Here is a 22,823-nt window from a genome sequence, read left to right as displayed (position 1 = left end):
CTATAGGATTTTGCTGGAAACCCACATGTTTGTGGCCAGGAGGGCTGATGGATCAGTCTGATTTCCCAGACTACGCCTCATTCCACACCACACGGGTGTTTTAAGGCCACGTTTGATGTGGGTGTTAGAGTCAGCCGCAGGACAGGCTGCCTGGGTTTGAAACCAGCAAATACTTTTCATCTCTGGCCAGCTGTACTTCTGAGGAGGTACCTCAGAATTTGATTGGCCATTATCACAAAGCCATTTGATGGACTAATTTTGGCCACTATCACCAAGCCATGGCCGCTGAGGAGCTCTGAGGTGGCCAAAAGAAGCACAGTCAAGTTGTGACTGTTGGGTAATGCAATAGCAGCACATGAATAATTCTGTTCTCCAGCTCCTCGAAGGATTAGGGGTAGCCAATTTGGAGACCAAAATAACTACTTATCTAATCTCATTCATATTTTTTCATTCAGGATTTGGATCATGAGAAGCTCTGCATTGTATCAGCTTTTTAAATGGCATCTGGAGCCTTTGGAAAAAGTCCTTGAGTAGTAATCACACTGAATGTAATAAGTATTATTGTGTGGTCAAAAATGCTTTTCATTTCTTCTGTTTTTACTGTCTCCATGATTCCAAAGGGAGACAGGAGACTGTTTATCTTCTACCTTTTAAAAGAGGAAAGTTAAAGAATGTATGCTTTGGAGTAATTTTTCCTTTGGTTTTTCCCCTCCCCTAACTGATTTGTGACCCAGCTCAGTGTTCGTGCAGTCTTGTTCTGGCTGCTTGTAGAGAAGCTTTGCAGGAGCTCACGGTGTTTAACTCTGCTGCTCTGCATGTCCCCATGGTCAGTAAAGATGTTTATTGCTTCACTTGTCAAACCAAAAAACTTCTTTGTCATTCTTGTGCCATCTGCTGTAGTGACCCAATTGCTTTTCTAAAATAGGCAGTTTGTTTTGTTTTTCCTTTTTTATTTCTCCTTTGCTCACCATCACCTGTAAATAGATGTGAGCTCCTTTCTTGGAGTCAGTGAATTGCAAACTTTGATATTAACAAGTGGAGGGGGAGTAATGGTGTGTTTGCCTTCTGTGTCAGAGTATCTGCTAAAGATCAGTTCATCTTAGTGAAAAATGAAAGGAATTTACTGTATATGTAGGAAATACGTTTTGTTATAAACAAACTGATGGAAGTGGTGACAGGCTGTGAATCTGACTTATATGACAAAATACAGTTATGCACTTCTGAAAGCCTGGAGACTGGTGTGATGAACTGGAAAAAACATTATAATCTGAGCACGTTATTTCTGTCTCTCCTGTGAACCCTCTAAGGCAATGGAAAGTCACTGATGGAAAGGCTGTTGGCATTAGCAGGCACAGAACTACTTTCATTGTTCCTGGTTCCATGCTTTCAGATCTCTGAGGCTGAACTTAAATAGGTACAACCAGCGTTTCCAAATTTAGAACTAAATACCAGAAGCTGTAGGTGTAAAAAAACCCCGTTACCATCACCAATCTCCCCATACAAAACCAAAAATCTGGGAAAGCCATATATAGGTCATCTTGCTCCTATCCTGTAGGCAGTGTAGGATAATTCCCAAAAGTACATTCACATATGTTTTGTCCATAAACACCTCTGTTTATTAACAGAATACAATAAACTGCCTTTTTGTTTCAGTGAGGATTGGGATAGTTAGCTGCACTTTCTAGATTTTAGCAAGGGGAAATAGCTATCATTCTAAAATGTGTTTCTTGGCCCATGGACATTGCTCATGTGAATTCAAGCAAAAAGAAAAAAAACCCCAAACCCTAATGAATGGAAACTTGTAGGAGAGTTACCAGCAGCTGGTTTTATTATGGGACCATGGCTCTGACATGATCTCACACATGTTTAAGACAAGTGTTACCTCACTGGCTTCAATGGAAATGCTTTTCATTTGAGAAGGGAGTAAATGAAGCCAAAATCAGACAGAGACCTAGGGAGGCTCTCTGGGAGAGGGTTTTAGTCTGGGAAATGTGCTTTGCGTACGTATAAAATATATGGGCAGATCTGCACACTGCAGTAAAAGTGTCAGGCCACCTGAGAGAATGAGGCCAAATTCTGCTTTGAGTAGCACCTGTGTAAATCCAAAAGGGACTGACTGCAGGGAAAATGTGCCAGGAAGGACCAAAGAAGTATCTAATTTTCTTTGAGTGCTAGAGTGCATTTTTCTTACTGGGTTTCTCAGGTTTCCTTGATTAGATGGCTGGAAAATACAGTAAAATTAGATTGTTCTCAGGGAGCTTCATGTTTTTGGCTCCTTATTTTCCACCATATCAAACGAAGCTGTGTCGATTGTGAAGCCAGTTCAGACAAAATCACCACACGTAGAGTTACTCTTCCTTGAAAATACAGAAGGAAGCAGTGAAACAAGAGCTTTATATTTCTTGACAACTCTTCAGAATTGTGTAGTGTTACATCTTCTTTCAAGCTCAGCCTTCAGCTCAACTCTGTCTTGAAAAATTGGAGGAAGGTGGCTGTGCTGTATTGAAAATGTAGCTATGGTCTCAAAAAGGCAAAAGAACTTCAAAACCTCCTCAGGTCCTGTAGAGGTGTTAGTTAAGAAGGATATTTTGGTGCCACAGCAACACTCTGCAGCTGTGGGATGAGCTTTGGTTTTCTGGGTGTGAGAAAATGCAGGTGAAGATGTGGCAGATGCTGGTCAAGAGTGAATAAAGGACACAGGAGGGGGATTTGCTGTCTCGGTTTGTTGCTCTCCTCATGTTTTGGTAGCCCTGTCCTGTGCAGCAGCACCTGAGGTACAGGCACATCTGGAATTAGAGCCTGCAGCCTCTTCACTGTGAGCTTTGAAATGTTGTGTTTTAGGTGTTTAACCTGGCTCAAGTGTTGTATTTTAGGTGTTTAACCCAGCTCCCTTGATTTTAGCAGGATTTCCCACCAGTGTGGACACAGCTTTCAGATGCTTTTTGCTTTACCCAGTGTTTGAAGCAGTGATGTTTACAGGCGTGTGGCTGTGGAGTTTCCTTGCAGTGTGGTTTGCAGCTGATGCTGTGCACTCCCACGATGGAGGGAAAATGTCTGAAGACTGTGGCATTCAGTAGTGTTAACTTTCATTTTTACTTTCCTTGAGGACTTGAAGGGAAAGCAGAATGGTGGTGATTAAGCTTGATCTGTAGCCCAAAATTGAGTGGGGGGAAGGCAATAAAGTGTAGGGAATGTTTTAAATGCCCCTATCTGCTTATTTAAAGTGAGGTTACAAGCCTCTTCTCAGCCTATTACAGGTTTCTAGGTGTTCACTCTCTGAGCCAAAGCTGATTATATTATCCACAGGAAAAGCACAGCAGAAGCTGCTGTGTCCCTGTGGCTCACACAGCTGCTGATTATTTCCAGTGGTGATGCAGAAATGTGTTCTTACGTAATTGGTCTGAGATCACTGACTTGTTTCACGTAGATGCCGTTCTGCCGTGGGGCAGAAATTATTTCTGCCAGCTGCAGTGCCCTGCCAGGTGCACAGTGGTAGGCATGAAGGAGAGACCCTATTGTTGAAAGCATTTCAGATGAAATTTTTTTTTTAGTTCTCTCTAGATCTTCTCCCTGAGGAAATTAAATGCTGCTGAGAAGCTCCAGTGGGAGAGCTCATGTTGGAACACAGCACAGAAATCCTTTCCTTCTGCTTGCTTCCAGCGTTATTCTATCTTGAAAACCACCACATATTTCTATTTTAATATTGTCTTTAGCTGAACACTGCTTACCAAATTCAGTCTTCCTTGTATGTGCTAAACAGCACTGTGCACATTGCAGGTCCCTTTACTGAGACAGAAGGGATAAGCTCATGTGGAAAGTCAGAGGGGCAGAGGTTGGGACTTCTGTCTGCTACAGCCAGACACACAGGTCTAAAATATGCTGTCATCCCAGGGAATATCCATAGGTGTCCTAGTTCTGGCCAGGACAGGATAAATTTTTTGCAGTAGCTTGGAGGTGCTGGTGGAGGAGAGGCTGGATATGACCTGGCAGTGTGAACTTCCAGCCCAGAGAGTCAGGGATGTCCTGGGCTGCATCCAAAGCAGCCTGGGCAGCAGGGGAGGGAGGCAATTCTGGCACTCAGCTCTGGGGAGAGCCCACCCATGGGTGCTGCCTCCAGTTCTGGGGTCCCTAGCACAAAAGGGACATCAGCCTGTTGGAGGGAACCCAGAGGGGGTCACCAAGTTGGCCAGAGAGTTGGGACACTCTCAGGCCTCCTCTTCTCCAGGCTGAACAAACCAAATTCTGTCTTTTGCCAAAGGAGACATGACCTGGACTTCAGTGCTGGAATGCAGTGTGGGATGGGGAGATCAGACAGAGGGTGCTGCATCCATTTCTGCCATGCCCAAAGGGATGCACGAGTTGAAACAAGCGTGTCAGAAATGAACAACTCGGGTTTTCTGCTGGGACACCTCTGTGGCAGAAAGACAGCAGGGTGCACAGGAACAGCTAATCCTTGTACAGCTTTGGTGCTGCCTGCTGCACAAAGGGAGCACAAAACTGTCTCTCTGAAGTACCAGAAAGAAAATCTTTGTGTACTGCACGTGACTTTGCATGTATACAGGTGCAATTGGCTTCAGCTGAAGGGCCAATTTTGATGAGATAGAACATTGCCTTTATATCTTAGATATAAATTACATTTTGACACTTACACCAGTAGTAGAAAACACACATACTTTGCTTGTGTTGGTGTTCCTGTGTGTGTGAAAGATGACCATTCCTCCTTCCCCACCTGCATTTTCTGTAGGGACATAATGCCCCTATTCAGGGTTTATGAAGACAGTGTGCCTACCCAGCTTGGCTGCTTGATGAGGGGCTTTCGCAGAATTCCACCCAGCTGAAATCACTGATTCTGCAAGAATTCGTTTATACATTTTTTTCCTTCGTTTAAAAAAAAAAAAAAATGCAATTAGTGGTTTACAGTGTTTATATGGATAGCACCAGCTGAATCTTGTTCCAGTCCATTGCATGCTATTTTAATATGACCCACAATAAGCATTGTGCAAAAAAACCTCTGACTGAGATGTCTGATTTTATGTTCAAATTCCCACTGTAAGTAAGAAGCTTTGTCAAGCTTGGTTGATCTCCTTAGGTGATATCATAAACAGTTGTATCTTTATTTTTTTTTTTCCCAAGGGATAGAAACAAAGGCGACTGAATAGAGCTAAGCTGCTATCCTGCAAATCTAACTGGCTAGATCTTGAACTGCTGTATTATATTGAAGAATTAAGTCAATTCACCACCCAATTTTCATCTTTTCAGTTCAGCATTCCCTAAAATCTCTTTTAGGGAGCCAGCTGCATTCACATCCAATTTCAGCCAGCTGAAAACTTTGGTGTGTGCCAGCCGTACTGAGAGGGCAGAATGTCACATTCTGTGTGTAACAGAGTGACAGTGCAGTCCCAGATTTGTCCTCTTTTACCTGATTGCTTTAATTTGTGTGTCTTTCCCTTCACTTTATTGAACACAGACAACTTCTGGTTTAAGAGCCCAGCAGTAGGAAGCTTGTGGACAATTTGTTTAAGTAGATTTCAGGCAATTACCTTGTAGCATTATGCTGCTTACTGCATTGAAACCTGAGCAATCTGTGTCCAGGTCTACCTCTGGGGAAGTTGATTTCCAGCTGCTTGTCATCCTACGGGATATATCTCAAAGTGGTGCAAAAACCCCGATTGTTTCCCCTCTCCCTTAAGATTGCAAAAAGCTTCTGTGTTCGCTGGAGCACTAAATAAAGGGTTCCAGAGAAAACCTAGCACATCATTCAGAGATGACCCTTACAGACAGTGAAATACCTTTTGGGATGTTCCACATCAGAAGCTGTAGGTGCTCTCCTGTTTATACTCTGTGGCATGGGATTTCCAGCAGCTTTTGGAAGCAATCATTGCTCTTTTGGGCTGTCCCATGGCACAATATTAATGGGGATTCCCCCAAAACAGGGCTTTTAGGAACTTTTAATTCTCATCATTTGGATTGGGAGTTACTCTCCTCAAAGATCAGCTCTGGCTGCTGTGGGGATTTTTGTCAGTTTTGCCTGTTTTTTAGCATTTTTATTTTAGCATTTCTTCTCCTACTAACAGCTGATGCAGGCTGCCCAAAGTAACCTGTGCCTACCCTTGACTTTTACTCATCTGAACCCATTCATGGCTTCACGTTTCTGAGCTTGTAGATGTTTGCTGACGGGGATGAGACCTGAAATATTTTGAAAGCTGTTTTTTGCCTTAGAACAGCTCAGTCACTGCTCCATGGCCAGAAGTACCAGATTTTGTTAAGACCCTCAGCTGTTGACATCAGTCTCAGAATAACACAATTTCTTGTGCATCCATTTATGTAGATTGAGAAAGGCTTCATTTGGCAGAGACCAAAGATTTAGATTTTCAGGTAATTGCTGTCTAATTAGCCTAGCCTTGGTAATGTGACAGGGAAGAAAGGATATAAGTTACTTTGAGGCATCAGATAAGAAATACAGATCCTGTAGTACATGCTAGCTGTAGTGTCTCACTTCTGAGAATGTGTGTATGGTTAGCAGCTTTAGGCACTTGGTGCTGTCTTTGATTAGAGCAGCGCTGAACTTGAGCTGCAAAACTGAAAGTTCTGATTTTCTAGTACATCAGTAACTGAGACCTAAACCCGTGTAATCTGTAAAAATAAATGTAATTACTTTAGCAAATGTGTTGCAGCTGGCCAGGTTTCACGTTAAGGTACCTGTTTCTTATAGCTGGCTGGTGTCAGAAGACAGAGGTGATGGCTTGGGCTCTGCTTTGCAGGCACAATGGAGGAGAAAAATTACTGCTTTGCATTCTTCTGTGTGTACATTAAAGTGAATTAAACAGAGTTGCAGATCTGACCTCTGACACTTCTTCCCACCATTTTCTTCTGTTGAAAACATTGTGGTGAGAGTAGCTTTTTTTTTTTGGTTTCAAAATCTCTGGTAAAGCTGTAGTTAAGTGGGCAGCTTCAAAATTGAACACTTGATAAAATCTTCAGGAACACCAGAGGCATCTGAAGCTGTGACTGATCTCTTTCAAGGTGGCAGTGTTCTAGGGCAGGGGATGGGACTCTGCACTCCGTCACTGGTGCTGCTTTGCTTTTGCTTCAGTGGAATTTTTGCCCCTTTTTTTTTCTTGGTTACTTATCTAGCAAACGCATTTGAGATTTCTGCAGCAGCACGGAGATGAAGGGCTGACTGCAGCACAGCTCTTGAGCGTTGGTCAGTGATTGATGTGGTGAAAATGAGACCGTGGAAGGCTGTACCAGATCTCTCTGGTCAGAGCACTGGCACAAAGCACTGCTTGCACTGGTGTGGGTCTCTTCATTATTCTCCAGACTTGGGTGCCACTTCCTATTGTGGGCAGAACCTTATTAATCTGCAGTAATGTTATATTGTTCCCTGACCTTTTGGACATTTCAACAAGCTATTGTTCACAGGAATGCCGTGCCTTGAGGCTTGATTAGGGTCTATGAAGTGTTTGGAGGTCCTTTAGTGAAATGGAACCTGAAATACCATTTTAAATGCTGTTTTGTCTTCAAACAGCTCAGTCACTGCTCCATGGCCAGAAGTACCAGATTTTGTTAGGACCCTCAGCTGTTGATATCAGCCTCAGAATAACATCATTTCTTGTGCATAAATCAACGTGTAGATTGAGAAAGGCTTCATTTGACAGTGATCAAAGGTGTTTAAATGTTTAGTGCCCTGGAAGTGATAAGTACATTGTGATGTTATTAACTGAAGTGATGCCTACCAAGAGCTAGTGGTAGATAAAGCTATCATCAGCTACTGAGCTGTTCTGTTCCTGCTCCTTGATCTTGCAGGTTTCTAGTTCTTCCACTTCAGCAGTTTTAAATTCCTCCTCACAAAGAATGCCTACTGAAGTAATGTGGACCAACTGTGGTTTTTTTTTTTTTTTTTTTTTTTGACCACTAATTCAAACAACTGGAGAAAATTATTAGGTTTAAAATTACAGTCTCAGTTTAGAGCATTGGGGCTTTTAGAATTGATTTCTGGGAGGCTTAACGTTTAGGAGCAGCTGTCTTGAGTAGCTAGGGTACATTACAGGACAAGAGTTACGTGTGCGATCCTCCTGAGAGGTGGCCTCATTCTTGTTCTCACATATTCTGGTTTTTCCAAGGATCACTTTTGTCTTGTGAAATGTCACTGGGAGAGTTTTTGTGGCATCAGTTACAAATCTGTATCTTGATCTTAACTATCCTGGACTTCGGGCAGCATCTGGAAAGAAAAGCTGCAGTGAAGGCCTAAACTTTGTGGGGTTTTTCGTTTTGCTTTGAGTTGCCCTTGTTTTTAAGAAGCAAAATTGCAGTTTCTGAATGACCTGCAAGACGTTATGTGGGCAAAATTCCTGCTCTGAATGGTTCCCAGGATATCTCTGCATTGTGTATGTCCCAAGCAACTCATAGCTGTAATTTTGTTTGCTTGCAAAAGAAAATTAATATATCATGATGGGCAAGGCATGGCACATAAGTCAAATTACACAAACAACTGAGGATTTTTGTGTTCTTATATCTGTCCATGGATAATATTTAGAAAACAAAGTCATTAAAAACCTTAAAGAATTTTGGCTGCCTTTCAGAAATGGTGGAGTTAAGTCAATAAAATGCTCAGTAGAGATTGTGTGTCCCCAGACATATTTTATCTTGACAGGCTATATGCTGTTGAGAGCTGCAGCCATGACTTGAAGCCAAGTTGGGAAAAGAACATTTCTGTCACAGGGCTGCATTTGATGGGAGTCTGAGGAGGGGAAGGGAGAGAATTGAGTGTGCTCTGAGAACACCAAATGCAGAAAGCTTCTCTAAGCTGAGCTCCTGGGGTCTGTAAATCAATGTGACATCAGTAGGTCTTTACTGATTTGCATCTGTTTTGGTTTTTATTTTACACAAACCCTAATTTCTCTGGATGCATGAAAGCATGGGGTTTTAGTAGAAGTTGTATCGATGGGGCAGCAGCTTGGAGTCTGTGCATTAAAGTTCATAGTTATCACTGACTTAAAATAAACTAAAACAAGTAAAAGGGGGAAGTGTGGTAGTGTCTTGCCTCCATGACCTGGATCAAATCGATCCACGATTTCTCTGCTGCACTGATGTGGCTCCATTGAAGTTTGCTCATCACACATCTTGCTTTTATGCCAGTGTGTGATTGGAAAGAGGAGGATTTCTGGGTGGGAGACTGGAAATTACAAATGATGTGACATCAGAACAGGTATTTTATTGCCCTTTGGGTCCTCCCATCTGAAAAGAATGTGAAAAAATACATTCAGACAGCCAGGAAGGGAAAGCCTGTCTCTGATATCTGTAGAAGGAAGCTGAGTAGATCTAGTCTCACCATTGCAGGATGGTAACTCCTTGGGTTTATGGAGATAGGACCGTGGTGCTGTGGGGCAGTAAAGGCTTTATCTCAACTCACCTGCAGGCTAACTAAAATAAAGTGGAGTCTTGCTCTTTTACCCCAGTGAGAGGCTCCATGTAGAGGTTGAGGTCTGACACAGGTGTTTGTTCATCTCTTTTTGGGAAGGTAAATTCACCTTCCAGGTGTGAAAGATATTCGGGCAGTGCAGAATGGATGTGGGCTGCAGCAGCTGCTCTCCAGGGCAGGGAGGAGTAACTTTGAAGTGAACTTGGGTGGTACTTTTGGCCTGCTTAACCAGCAGAAGTTGGAATGGTTTGGGGTTAAAGCTGTGAAAGAATTATAGAGGATTTAAATTTACTTCAGTCATCCTATATGAGCGCTGGCAAGGCTTTTAAGAAGGGAGGTTAGAAAGTTTAATTTTGAGAGTCTGTTCTCCTGAAAGCTTTGTTTGGGGAATCTTTACTGTGATGTAGATCCTGTAAGAAGACACAGTTGTTGGTGACTTCCCCTTTTTGCCTGTCCCCTCAGAAACCTGACTTCCAAAAGACTCCAAGCACTCTTAAAGTAAGGAGGAGCTACGATAGGAAGCTTAGGCTGAGTGTCTTAAAAATAAAGATGATCACAGTCGCGCACAGTATGCACTGCCTAATAGGGTTATGTGGTGTGTCAAAAAGTTAAATGAATGATATTTAGACTTGTAGATTTTTACCTGTTTTTGCTTCATAGAAATATCTTGAGAAGGTATTTTATGTTGCTACTATTAAAATAGATGTTTTGGGCTGTTATACTTCATTTAATTTTAAAAAAATAATTTGGAGGAATGTTTATATTTTTCCTCCTTAGATGTTCTGTCCTTGAGTCAATGAACCAGTGGCTTGAAGCTGATAAGGGATGCAGCTCAAAATGCAGTGTGGGGGCAGCTTTTGGGAATTAAAAACCTCAGAGGACCACCCTTCCCCACCATGGCTGTGTGTGTTGGCCTGATGGGTTTCCTCTGTCCCTGGAAGTGTTTCTTGATCCACTTAGGTATTGTCAGATAATTACAGGTGCTGTTTGCACACCAAGTGAGATTGACCACCCTGGAATTATTTCTCTTATGTGAGAGGGGATGTGACTCCTATGGGAAATGTATTTGGGTTAAATACTACACATTCATCCATTCATCACCTCAGGGCTGGGAGGCATGGAAAGCTAAGGGTGAAATGACTCAGGGGGATTTATCAGGGATTTAACACACACATGGTGTGCCCTGCTCTGTCACCAGGTCACTACCAGACAACATTTTCATTCTCCTTTCAATCTGTGCACAGTGAGGGTGAATCTGGACTCTGCTGGAGCCATTTCACAAGGACAGAAGCAATTGTCTTGTGCTCTATTTCATTCAGCTAAAGCAGGAGCGAATCCTTAAGGTCTAGGAGTAGCAGTAAGGAAGGGTAGCATGTTGAATAATGTGGAAGCTGTGTCTTTTTTGTTTTTTTTCTCTTCATGGAGAAGTCCTACATTTGAACCAAGAGTTCTCACTACTCAGAGAATCTATTGAAATTTTTTTGCTTTCTGATGCCTCTTGATCTTGGAAACAGATCAAAACTTGGGTAAATAGAAGCAACTGAGATATTTAATTAGACACCCATCTTGAGTTAAGTTCCTTACCTTTACCTGACTCATTTTTAGAGAGATACCTGCTGAATGAGACATGACTTGAAGCTCTGGGCCCTGAAAGGCACAGTGTGATGCAGGATTGTGAGGTCAGGTCCAGCTGAAGTCAAATTACTGAGAGTTGTTGCTGTCTGACAGCTTCCCAGTGATTTAAGGCACCCAAAGCAATCTATTCCAGCAGTGTTCAGGAAATGCTCTTCAGTTCAGTTCTGAAGACATATTTTTCCACTACACCTGGGTACAGTCATTCTAATCTTTAGCAGATTATTGCTCAGCACTAAGTGGTGTCTTTAGGGAAGCACAGTGAAATCTGTGTTGCTCAGTGTCTGCTGTAACGTTTTCTGAATAGAGGATTTCATATCCACCATCTTTCATCAGCCCTGGGTCCACTCAGTTTGTCATGCAGCAGAAACCTCTCACGTTCCTGTTGTGTTTGCAATGTTCTGCTGAAAGAGTGAAACCTGCAGTGCTGTGAAGCAGTGACATAAACTCAAGAGGCTCCCCAGAGAGAAGAGTTTATTATAATGCAGATACTTAGACAGGATTGTGGTTGTTTAGGGCATGTCTGGCTTACTTTTGAACCAACTTAGTGTTTCTTGTTTTCATAGTGTCACTTGGAATAACTCCTCTAAACGCTGAACCTGCCGTTATTGGGCAAATTTTGCACTTGGCTAAAAATCTTCAAATACTATCTGAGGCTTTCATTCCTTCAGATGTTTCTTCTCCCTGGGTGTTGAGCAGTTGCACGATGGTGGCTGTCAGGGTAAAGAAAACATAAAGCAAAAGTGAATGATTGATAGGGGATTGGTACAGATTTTTAAATGTGGCAGTGTCACTATGAGCCAGCTGAAGTTAATACTGTTATTCCTGAAGGTACCACTAAGAGCATGCACCAGTTTAAGTCAAGTGCCATTTTGAAAGTGAAATCAGGGCTTTTCAGAGATCACACTTCAGCAAAAGCAGACTTTTCTTTTCTTAGCTTTCGCTGGTAGAAATCCAGATGCATGCTTTAAAGCTCTTTAAAGCTCTTTAAAGTTTACTCTGGCTGTAGTCAAATAAGTAAAGACAGAATATTGGTCCAGATGGGGATGCTTAAATCACCAGCCCATGCCTTAATTTCTCTTCCTTCAGCTTCTCCTCCCTTTGAAATCCGGTCACCTAAGAATTTTTCTGAACGCTGTGATCTGGAATAATTCCTTAAAACTGCTGAGTTAGTTTAGATTGCTGATTTCCTGCTGTCCTTCCTATGTCTTTTTAGGTTTTCAGCTCTTTCTGCAATGATTCTCCATTTCTGTCAAGCCTAGGGCAGTAATAAAAAGAAGCCTTTAGGCTTGTACTTGGTTCCTGGTTGTCTCATGTCTCTGATTTCTGTCATGGTGAGCTACCCCAGTATTGGCATGATCGTTCATCTTATGTTCCTTGAAAAAAAACCATTTATTGGAGGCTGGCTTGTTAGAAGTACTGGATGAGCGGTGTTGAGATGAAATTAATTTGCTTTCTAGAAGAAATAGCCCAAACAGGAGTTTTTATCAGACCTCTCCTGCCCTGAAAGAGCCCACCTGTTAGGAAGTGGGAAGGGATGTGTGCAGGCTTTGTGCTCACGCAATGGCTGGCCTTTTTTATGCAGGCTCTTGGTAGGGCTGCTCATTTGTGACGACTGTAGCTGTTTGTGTGATGGAGTGAAAAGCTGTCAGGGTCATGTCTGAGGAAATGGTGTTCCATTGGTGCAAAGCATCATCAGGTGTCATGAGGTAGATTAGTAAAAATAAATTTGCCAATTTTTCCAGCCGTGCAGCCCTGGACTGTTATTGTAAAATGAGTAAAGATACTCAAGATACACGTTCCTTTGGGTTTTCTTTTCCAAATCTGAAAAAACAAAATAGTCTATCTAAAGCCTCTTTAATGGAAAATGATTCCCAAGGGGTTAGAGACCTTCTGGGTTTTTTTCCAGTAACTAAAAAGTTAGCACTGAAACAGGAAGTGCACGTAAGCATCTACTCAGCAAACATATGACACATTTATGTAGTGGGGAGTTTAGAGGTTAAGAGTGTCCAGTTGGTACTGGGAATGCTCCAAGGTCTCCAGGCTTCCAGTTTCATTGTTGTGTTTGAAACCTTAGGGAGAAATAGAAGTACTTATCAAATATTTGCATTTATCCACATTCTTTGCGAGTTAAATGTGGAGGATGGTGTTTTAGAGATTCCTTGAACTCAGTGGTTGTGGAAATTCTGTGGTCTGCTCTGTCCCGTACCTAAACGCTTTGCTGTTTGTCTAGTCGTTACTTTTTGAATTTCCAAAACAATTAATTAGAAAAAGAAGAAAAATTAACACACTGTAACAAGGGGAGAAAAAAAACCAATTTCCTTACCCACGCCCCCTGCTGAAAAAGGTTTTTACAAAGCGGGGGGCGGTGGGAGAATCAGGGCCTGGAAGCTTTGTACATAGAAATCAATGGTGGGATAATTTCCAAGGTCAACAGAGTATACTGTGGCTGCACTCCTGTAACCTGTAACTCCCATAAACACGCCTCTCCAACATGAAAAGGATCCCAGCTCCTGTGGGATGATCTGAGAGGAGTGGGGCAGCAGGGGAGGCCTGGCACTTCTGCCAGTAGTTCTGTTTGGTAATCCTTGAGCAGAAGGTCCCTGTGGAATTCCCATGTGATTTTGGGAAATGTGTGTCAGGCATGCTGGGCTCTTTGATCAGTTGTTATTACAGTGCTCCAGAGCTGGAAAACTCAGGGGAAAAAAAATGAGGTGAGGAGCAGAAGTGAAGGAGAGTTACTACTGGCTGATACTACAGCTGCTACTAAGAATTCAGATAAAAAGCTCAGAGGATAGTGGGATCAGGAGGGTGTGGGGGGATAGTGAGCACTGATGAAGGTAAGGCAGCTGTAGAGTGCAATCTGTACCATTCAGTGGAGTGACTCTGCTCAGATAAATTGTTGTAATGCAGCCAAAACCAAAATCATATATTAAGGAACAAGAGAAACGGAACGACGGACTGCATCTTCCGTGTATGAACAATATAGAAGACTCTAATAAAAATCAAATCTTGGTGCCTCCTCAGGGACAGATATTGGCTACCAACAGGCTCTGTGATTCTAGCAGAGAAAATCCTGTGGAATAGCTGGAATCTGAAACCAGACGAGTAAATTAGACACACATTTTTATGCTCAGGGTGATGAACTGCTGGAAGAACAATGTTTGGTTGGTTCTTCTCTTGGTGGTAACAAAATGTGACATCTGCCTTTTGTCACAGAGCCCACAGTTGGGGTTCTTTTACTTCCTTCTTGTAGTTCAGAAGTCCCCTCGAGTTCCAGCTAAAAACTGATTTGAGGGTATGTGTGCACAGGGTCGTAAGTCCTGCTAGGCAAAGCTGGAACCTTTCTGATCACGCCTGAAGTGCAAATGTATTGCAGCAGGAGTGTTGAGCTTGTTAAATTAAAACCCCATCAGCAATGACTTTGTTACAATGGTTAATAAACTGTGCTATGGAGACTGTCTGGAGCTCTCACAGAAAAGTGATCTGGAGATGTCTGGAAAGACAAGAAACACAAAATAAAATGCTTGGAAAATGAGCTGTTACAGACCAAACATGAAGGCTGCTATTGGACTATTGCAAAATGGCTTTTGAGGTTCCATTGAGGAACCAGAAATTGGGCACACGCTCTAGAGGCTTTTCTGGATGGGTTCTTTCATGGGGGACTCTCAGGCTGGAATTTATGGTAGATTTAACCTCACTTTAATGACTCACATCCAGTGGAGAAAAATGGAATGATATAAGTGAGATGTACTGCATCTCCAAAATGAAAGCAAGCTGTTTTGATAACTAATCTTGATATACTCACTAAATGTGCTCTCGAGTCACTAAACGTGTCAGCAGGCACCTCAGTGACGTAACAGAACAAGAAAATGTTATTTAATGCTGGCTTTCTTATAGAGCTTGTGCAGAATGGCATGAATTTACTTTGAGCTATCTGTGCCTTCTGTGTTGGTTTTGCTTTTAGAGTTTTAGGAATAGAGAAATACACCTTCTACCAGGTATTTATCAGTAGATCAAATTCGTGACAGCTTATCAACAGTTTTATAGGACAAAGTGGGCCTGACTTAGAAAACCAAGCCCCATTCCTTTTTAGAATGTTCACATGCTTACTTTTCTGCAGAAACCAGGGCAGATGAGTTTTTTGTTGTTGTTGTTGATTTTTTTTTAATGTGTGATATGGTCAGAAAATGGGTGTGGATGGAAAGAAGACGAATTCTGCTGTGGCATTATAAACCCAAGTAACTGGGAAGGTTGAAAAGTAAAGCAGATATTACCAAGAATTGGAAAATTTTGTGAGTTCTGTGGTTTAGGGTCCTTTTATTACCATTTTTGTAGGTGTTTTTCTCAAGTTTGCATTAACACTCCTTAGGAGGGCTAAGGGAAAAACATTATGAGAAATGACAGTAGAATTTAGCAAGAGACTTGAAATTGGGAGGAAATTTGAGGGAAAGAAATGAAGGTTGCGTTGCATCTGTATGTTTGAGATGAGAGGGAGTCAGGGCTGTCAGGAGTGATAGAGAGGACAGACAGAAACAAGGAAGATGGGTGCGAGTTTCTGAAGAACCAGTCTGAAACAGTTCTGTGAAAAAGAGGGTTGGAAGGGATGAAAAGAAGACTTATAGGATAATTATTTATAGATTTATTGGAACTGAAATCGGAAATACCAGCTCTGGGCACTGCTGGAGGTGATAAACTGATGAACACAGGTTTTGAAGGCTGTTGTATTTCCATTTAGGTATGATGTTATTCAGTATATTTTAGTAGTGGCAATTTGTTAATTGTGGCACTGCTCCATCTGGTGGAAAATAATTTTTTCCTGTTTTTCATGGACCTTTCACATATCTGATGGTAAAAAGTGTTTGGAAAATCCTGCCCTGTGTATTTCAATGTACCAAAAGCAAATAATGACACTTTAAAGTCCTAATGGGAAAAAAAGTACTGCAAGACACTCATATGATGTTGCATGTATATTTTTATTTAATTTTCTGCTCTCCAGAAGTTTTTGATGGTCCTTCACACTGTCTTCCTACTCATCATCAGTGTTTCGGTAACAAAAGGTGGTTGGTTTTTTTTTTTTTTTTGTCAACTGTTTGTAGGCAGCATCGACTTGCTGTCTTCTGTGACAGGTCTGTCTGTAGTTCCAGCCTTTAGAAGTAAGCTTTCACCTGAATACTTTGGTTAGCTTGAGTTTAATGCAGAATTTGTCATATTTTTTGTGTATTCAGTACTTTTGCTTCCATTTTCTCTGCCCATGGGTTTGAGTCTTGACTTCTCAGTGGGATTCCAGGACACATTTTCACTTTGCTCTTTAGTGACTCAGAGTTATATTTCCAAATGAGTGCTTGCAGAGGCTTCTCTGTTGTGTCTTTCATCACCTTTTTTAGATGTCTCCCTGTAAATGTCAGGCACTTCATCACTTCTGTGACTTCATGTACCTTCGTGCAGGGCTGGTGGCCTGGGATATTCTGCAAGTGTGTTGATCTTGTCATCACCAGTTGTGCTTTGCACTGGACCTGCTCCTGAGCGATGTAGAGAGATGGCTGAGTGATTGCAACCCTTGTTCTGTGCTATCCCACTGCCTAAACTCGCCCTTCTTGCCTGCTTTTGGATCTGTGTCCCAGGATAGGGGAACATTGTCTCTCCATCACTGTGAGCTGGAGAATGTGTTTCCAAAAAAGTTCCTGGCTGTGTGAAGTGTGATGTACCATCTCAGCATTTTAGCAAGGTCTGTCACACAGTTGCAACTGCAGCATGCTCTTGTGTCTGTTTGCTCTTCTTGCTGTAAACTGTTCATGAGGATTTTTATCAAGGCGATTCATCTGGAATCCACCGTGTGTCATCCCTGTTGTGATTTCAGTGTGGCATTGCACGATGATTGGCCGTGAGTCTGATAAGATCCCTCTGATCTGGGGTTTGTGTGGTCACTCAGCTTCAGGGGGAGCTTTGATGTCTGTGTGCTCTGCTTGAGTCTCAGGTAGCTGCATGGCTTTGACCAGTTATTACCCAGCTGTGCTCTCAAATTCTCCTTGTTCTCTTCACGTGTTTCCAGGCAATACGTGTGATTTTATTGCCACCTTCATTTTATGTAATATGTCTGGGTCTGTGTATTATATTGCATTGTGGTATATATTATTACATACATATATACATATACACACACCTACACATCTTTCCAGCCTTTGTAGTCTGGCCAAAACAGCATTGCAGCATGGATTGGTTGATGGCTTGTTGGCTTGGAAGCAGTGAATTGGAATTGTCCACATGAAGCAGTGCTCTTCCCTGTACATTCAGTCTGCTCTGACAGTGTTGCCTCAAGTTGAAATTAGCAGGCAAATATTTGCTGGACTTGGAGTAGGTGACTGACATTGTCACGGTGCTGTCTGTAATTTTAATGAGCATTTAACTGTTAAGTGTGAAATGGAGAAAGCAGTGAGTGTAAAAGACACGATTTCCCTCTGCTGCAGTGGTTTGCAGTTCACATAACAGCAGTTGGTACTGACTGGAATTAAGTCTGGATTAAAGTTTGGACACCAACAACAGACCCCATGCATAAAAAAACCAGAGAAATAAATTCCTTCATGATAGCTGATTTTTTTCAGAAATGCCTTTTGGTTGAAGTACTACATGCGTTTTGCAAAGTTCATGTACCTCTGCAGTTTATTTTAAGAGATCTGAATTTATTTGGTGTAGATTTATTTCAATTATCTAATCAGAAGCAGACACATAACTTCTTAGGCTGTCAAAGGTATTCAGGAATGTATGACAAACTTCAGAGGAATGTATAAGATCTTGCTACACATCTTACTATGCACTTTTATAGAGTAGAGTTAATTAAATTTTCCCTTTCAGCCCAGAAATTACTTTTAGGCTAAATTAAGTATGTGGGGTTGTAAAGCTCTTCAGTGTTCTCTCTTTCTGCTTTAACTTTGTGACTGATTAAACAACCAAATGCTTATCTGGATCAAAGAAATAATAAGCAGAGGGGGCATCCTGAGGCCAGTTATCAGTTGAAAACAATTTAACTGTCAGGTGTCCAAGTTCCAAGGCACAGAGCCTACCAGAGGGATTAAGCAATAGGGACTCTGGACAATAATGTTTGCTTGCAAAGAGGAAACTTCCAGGGGGAAAGCAGCTCAGTTTCCCAGCTCTTGTTTCTGCAGGCAGGGGTTTGCTGAGGAATTAAAGGACTGTGGCACCCTTGGGAGTGTGGTACCTGTGATGTGGGGCAGGAGTTACCTGGGGACAGGAGACAGCATCCTTCCCTGACCCCAAATCGGGAATGCAGCTTATTCCTGGGTTAACTCCTGTGGAGACTTAATTTATGTTCACTTGCTGGGAGGGAAAGGGAGAAGGGAAAAAAAACCCCTCTGATTATCTGAATGTACACCATTTGAGTATGTTTGTAGGGACAATATTTCAAGTTATTAGCCTCAGCAATTTAGATAAGAGCATGTACTTCCCTACGAAAGACAAGGCGCAGTGTCTTAATATTAATACCTGACACAGAGTAACCCTGTGTGATAAAGTACATAGATAGCACAGCAAGGGGTGAATTAGAAGTGCCTGGGAAGATATACGATGCCATTAGTAAAACATAGAGATTTATGTGTGACATTAACATCGCCAAGGCAGCAGAAGCAGAACAGTACTATGAAAGCAGACTAAATGGGTTTTTTTTGTGGTTGGGGTTTTTTTTTTTTTTCTTTTTTCCTTTCCCCCAGATGCAATAACAAAGAGATCTGAGAGAAAGGCTTATCTAATGAGTAAAGTACTGCCTACAGTTTGGCAGACCCACCATTCCCTTCGAATTTTTCTCTGTATCCTCTGACAAATGACTAGGACTCAAGTTTTTGAAGTCCATGGCTGGTGGCCACGAGGATAGTGGCGTTCTGGGTGTGATTGAACACAAGAGTTGGGTTGCCTTTTCTTGGCATTCTGGTGTCTTGCTACCTGCCGGGAGTGCCTGTGCACATCGGGGGGAGAGTTAGCAGAAGGGATGGCCCTGGAGGGGCAGAACTGGCCAGCACCAAGCACAGAGGTCCTCTGGAATCCCATTCTTGAGCTCTTTGACACCAGCACCAGGAAACAGGTGGATTTTAACTCTGCTGGCCTGCTTGTGTGACACATTTCATCTTCCAGGGCTTGCAGGGTCAGGGGAGTGAGAGAGTGGCTTCATCCCGTCTGGCCAAGTGTGCCCTTTGCTGTGAATGACTCCTGTTGATGCTGTCACGCCCAGTGAGGCTGAGTTTTGCATGCACGTAGAATTGGGACAGCAGGGATGCATCTGTGGGGCAGTCCTGTCCTGTGGGGTTTTAAATCTTCTTTGATTCTGTTAGAGCTGGGATTAAATGCTTGAGAGATGGTGTTCATGTTCAGACTCAGCTGTTTATGAATTATTTACATTAGTCTCACAAGTTGTGAGTTCTAGCTAACAAAGTGAAAAATGACTCTGTCTCTCTCTCAAAGGTCTTTTAAGCACAAACTGTCCAATTAAGAAATGACACCTGAATTATTTTTACTTTTAACCCAATAACCAACCACTCATGGTCCACAATGCAAATTTTTCTACCCAATTACAAAAAAAAAAAACCCAGACCCATGAAGAAGATGGTAGAAAAGAACTGGCCTATACCCTAAAACCTCCATCTTGCCTTATATATATATATATGTTACTATATTCTAAACCCTTAAACTCTGTTTTCCACCCTGTCATATCACACACTTCTATTCAAACCACACACCCACAGTCCCAATGCTGTCACTCAATTTTGGAAGCCTTCTCCATGGCCTCAGGTCAAATGCAGTGTTTTCTTAGGTGGTCAGTACTTGTCAGCACACAAAGTCTGAAATTCTCAGCTTCCAGGGTCCCAACACTGTCCCTCCTGCCAAAGGGGAGATCCCATTGTCTTGGGTTCATCATAACACAGAGGTGGAGCCACAATCATAACCTTTGACGGCCCTGGAATTGGAAAATGTTCTATTGCATGTTGGGAGTTTCTTGCTGTACAAAGTGAATTCAGTTAAGCAAGGACTCATTTTTCAAGACAGACCTTATTTACAGGAGGTTCTTAGTTGTGGAGAACCCGTGTGAAAGTCAGCAGTCAGTCTGTATTGTCTTAAAAGCAGGGAAGAAAGGAAAAGCTGTCGTTGTACCTCGAGAACGGAAAATTGAAAGGATAGCTCAGTGTGCAAGTAGAGAATGCAAGTTTCTGTTGAGCAGACCATCACTGTGTAGTAAACTGAGGTGTCATTATCTACGGAAATTGTGCTTTCTTTCTCTTTGAACTGTTAGCATTTATGCACGAATAGAAGTTCCTCTGGTTTTGAGGCGAGGCAGTTTAATGTTGACACGTCCTATTGGTCATGTGGGGAAAGTTGTCTGGTGCAGTGAAATGAAGGGTTTTGTTGGGACACTTGGCAAATATGCTCAGAAAATTGGGAATCAGAAGTTAGAGCTCATCCCACCCTCTCAAGTGCATGGTGAGTTTGCTGATTGGAAAGAAGAGGTTGCTTGTAAGTAGGAATAATCTTGCTTTCAAATGTGGAGCTCTTCTAAAGTTGATGAAGTGTCATTAATAATAGCTTCAAAAACTTCATCTGAAAGGTCTCCGGGATCTTTTCAAAGGTGAGCTTTGTGGTGAAGCTCATTGAAAATACCACTTGGGATTACCGAGACTGAAGCGCAGTAAGCACGAAGATTTGGTCTTAATATACACTTGAAATGTGAGAAATTAGATGAAACGGCAAATTAGAAACCTGATTCATGACTAGTGGGCTAGTTAGCTGACAAGATTTTGGGGTCTTTTCCTGTCAGCTGACAACCCTAACATATCCAGCGTATCTGCTGCATACAGAAGGGGTCCAGAGACGTTTACAAATATCAGACATGCTGACTTTGGACTTTTTGATGCCTTTTTCATGTTTATGAGAGAAGTTGACCAGAAACAGCTCCATAGTGTATAACCCTTTATTGTTTAGGGGTTTGTAAGTTCCATTTTATTTTTCACAGTGTGATTTTTTTTTTTTTTAATCTCGTAGTCCAAAATGAAACGAAATCTCACTTTTATGATGTGCGAGCATATATTTTACATTTATTTTCATAACTTCCAATGGAAAGAAGTCCTCCAAGGAGCTGTAGTCAGGTTAATAAAGCTGGAGTCTGAGGCTCCACAGAGCAGGGAAGTCCTTGAGCTTCATTCCATGACATGGCTGGTTCTGGCTGCTTTACAGAAACAAAGATGTCAGGGTGTAATTTAGCAGCGCTTGTTTGCAGTAGTCACACGATGAAGAGCCTGGTGGAAAATCTTCAGTGAGTTTTGGATCAGATCACGAAACAGTTTGCCTATGAAACGCCATATAGAATTTAGATTTGAAAATAGGTTTTATTGGAGACCAGGTTCTTTATATACATATAAAAAGACTTTAAAAATATGGCTGGAATAAGTGTGTGTGATTCCTTTAAGGTCAAGAAATGAAGCCATTCTAGTGATTTCTAAGAAGGGTGAAATGTAGGTAACGGATGCTGAGTTTTTGGCCCTGCTGAAACCGATGATGAGGCTTCTCTCCTATCCAGTGGCAGTCCTCAGATTTGGCAGATTCACTGGTTTTCTGGCTGTTTACTGTTTTTAGCAATAACCTGTGGCCGCCATACACCAGCTCTGAAGTAGTCCAGTGCCCTAGGCTACTTCATGTAGCCTGTGAATCCTGTCTGAATGTTTAGTGCATAAATGCAGAACATTTTCATTCCACATCCTGGTGTGCCTGATGCTTTGGAATCATTCCAGTTGAATGCTGGGTGTCAATCAGTATAAAATAACTCTAATAGAGAAATATTTCAGACCTGCTTATTTTGACTTGTCACTGTTGGCAGGGGGGAGAAGTCTGCACAGAAACTGATGAGTTTTCATGTTTTCTAGAGTAAAACGGACCAGTTAACCAAAAAAATCCTCATAAAAATCACCAGAATGAGTGTGCGTGCATAATAGAAAGTTCCCAACCAGTCTTGTTAAATTCGTGTTTTACACTGTCACATAGTCATAGAATGCATAACAATAGTCTGGCTAGAGGTCAAGGGTCCGTTTGTTCTTTCATATTTCTCCTTAATTTGGCGAGTGGACACACTTTCTGTCAAAGAGAAAGATGCCAAAAGAAAGGGCAGGGGTTTTTGTTCCAAGTTATTTTTGAAAGGCCTTGATTCTTGGATGTCTGATTAGGATATTTTAGACCTGGCTGTCATTACTCTGGAAATCAAATGTTGCAGCAGCTTAATACGGGCAGCCAAAAATCATTAAAAGCGTTCCAAAAAAATTCATCTAAAGATACAGTTTTGTTCAGCTGCACAAAACAGCAAGGCACTAATTGTAGGCTTAGCAGGGGATTCATATCTTCTATCTTACATAATTTTTTGACCAAAATTAAGTGTGTCCTTTGGAGAAAGATGGGGTCTGCTGTGTTCTCCTTTCTGTCCTCATGCACATCCACATGCGTTTCTGTAGCAGAGGTTTGTTTCTGTGCTTGTGTTTTCTTTTATGTGTACATAATAAACCAAATAACCGTGATCTGAGTGCTGTGCTCACCTGAAATTCACACAGTTTGGGAACTGAATTCTGTGGGAGCCTGAGCTGCAGGATCCAAGTTGGGCTGAGTGCTTTCCCTGTCTCCCAGAGGCGAGGAACAGCTCCACTGGGTGGAAGCACCTTCTTAGGTGTGAATCTCATCAGCGTTGTCAAGACTCTGATGGGAGAAAATGCTGTGAGCTCAGATCTGA

At 42.0% G+C, this 22,823-nt stretch overlaps 1 protein-coding gene across 10 annotated transcripts in view; it reads left to right on the top strand.

Moving 5' to 3' along the window:
- The window catches only part of CALD1 (caldesmon 1), a 212,820-nt gene that overhangs the window by 51,134 nt on the left and 138,863 nt on the right, over positions 1–22,823 (top strand). The window lies entirely within an intron of this gene.

Source organism: Hirundo rustica, chromosome 4 (genome assembly GCF_015227805.2).
Source record: "Hirundo rustica isolate bHirRus1 chromosome 4, bHirRus1.pri.v3, whole genome shotgun sequence".
NCBI lineage: Eukaryota > Metazoa > Chordata > Aves > Passeriformes > Hirundinidae > Hirundo > Hirundo rustica.
The sequence above is the reverse complement of the archived record's forward strand: the minus strand, read 5'-3'. Positions and strand labels throughout refer to the sequence as shown.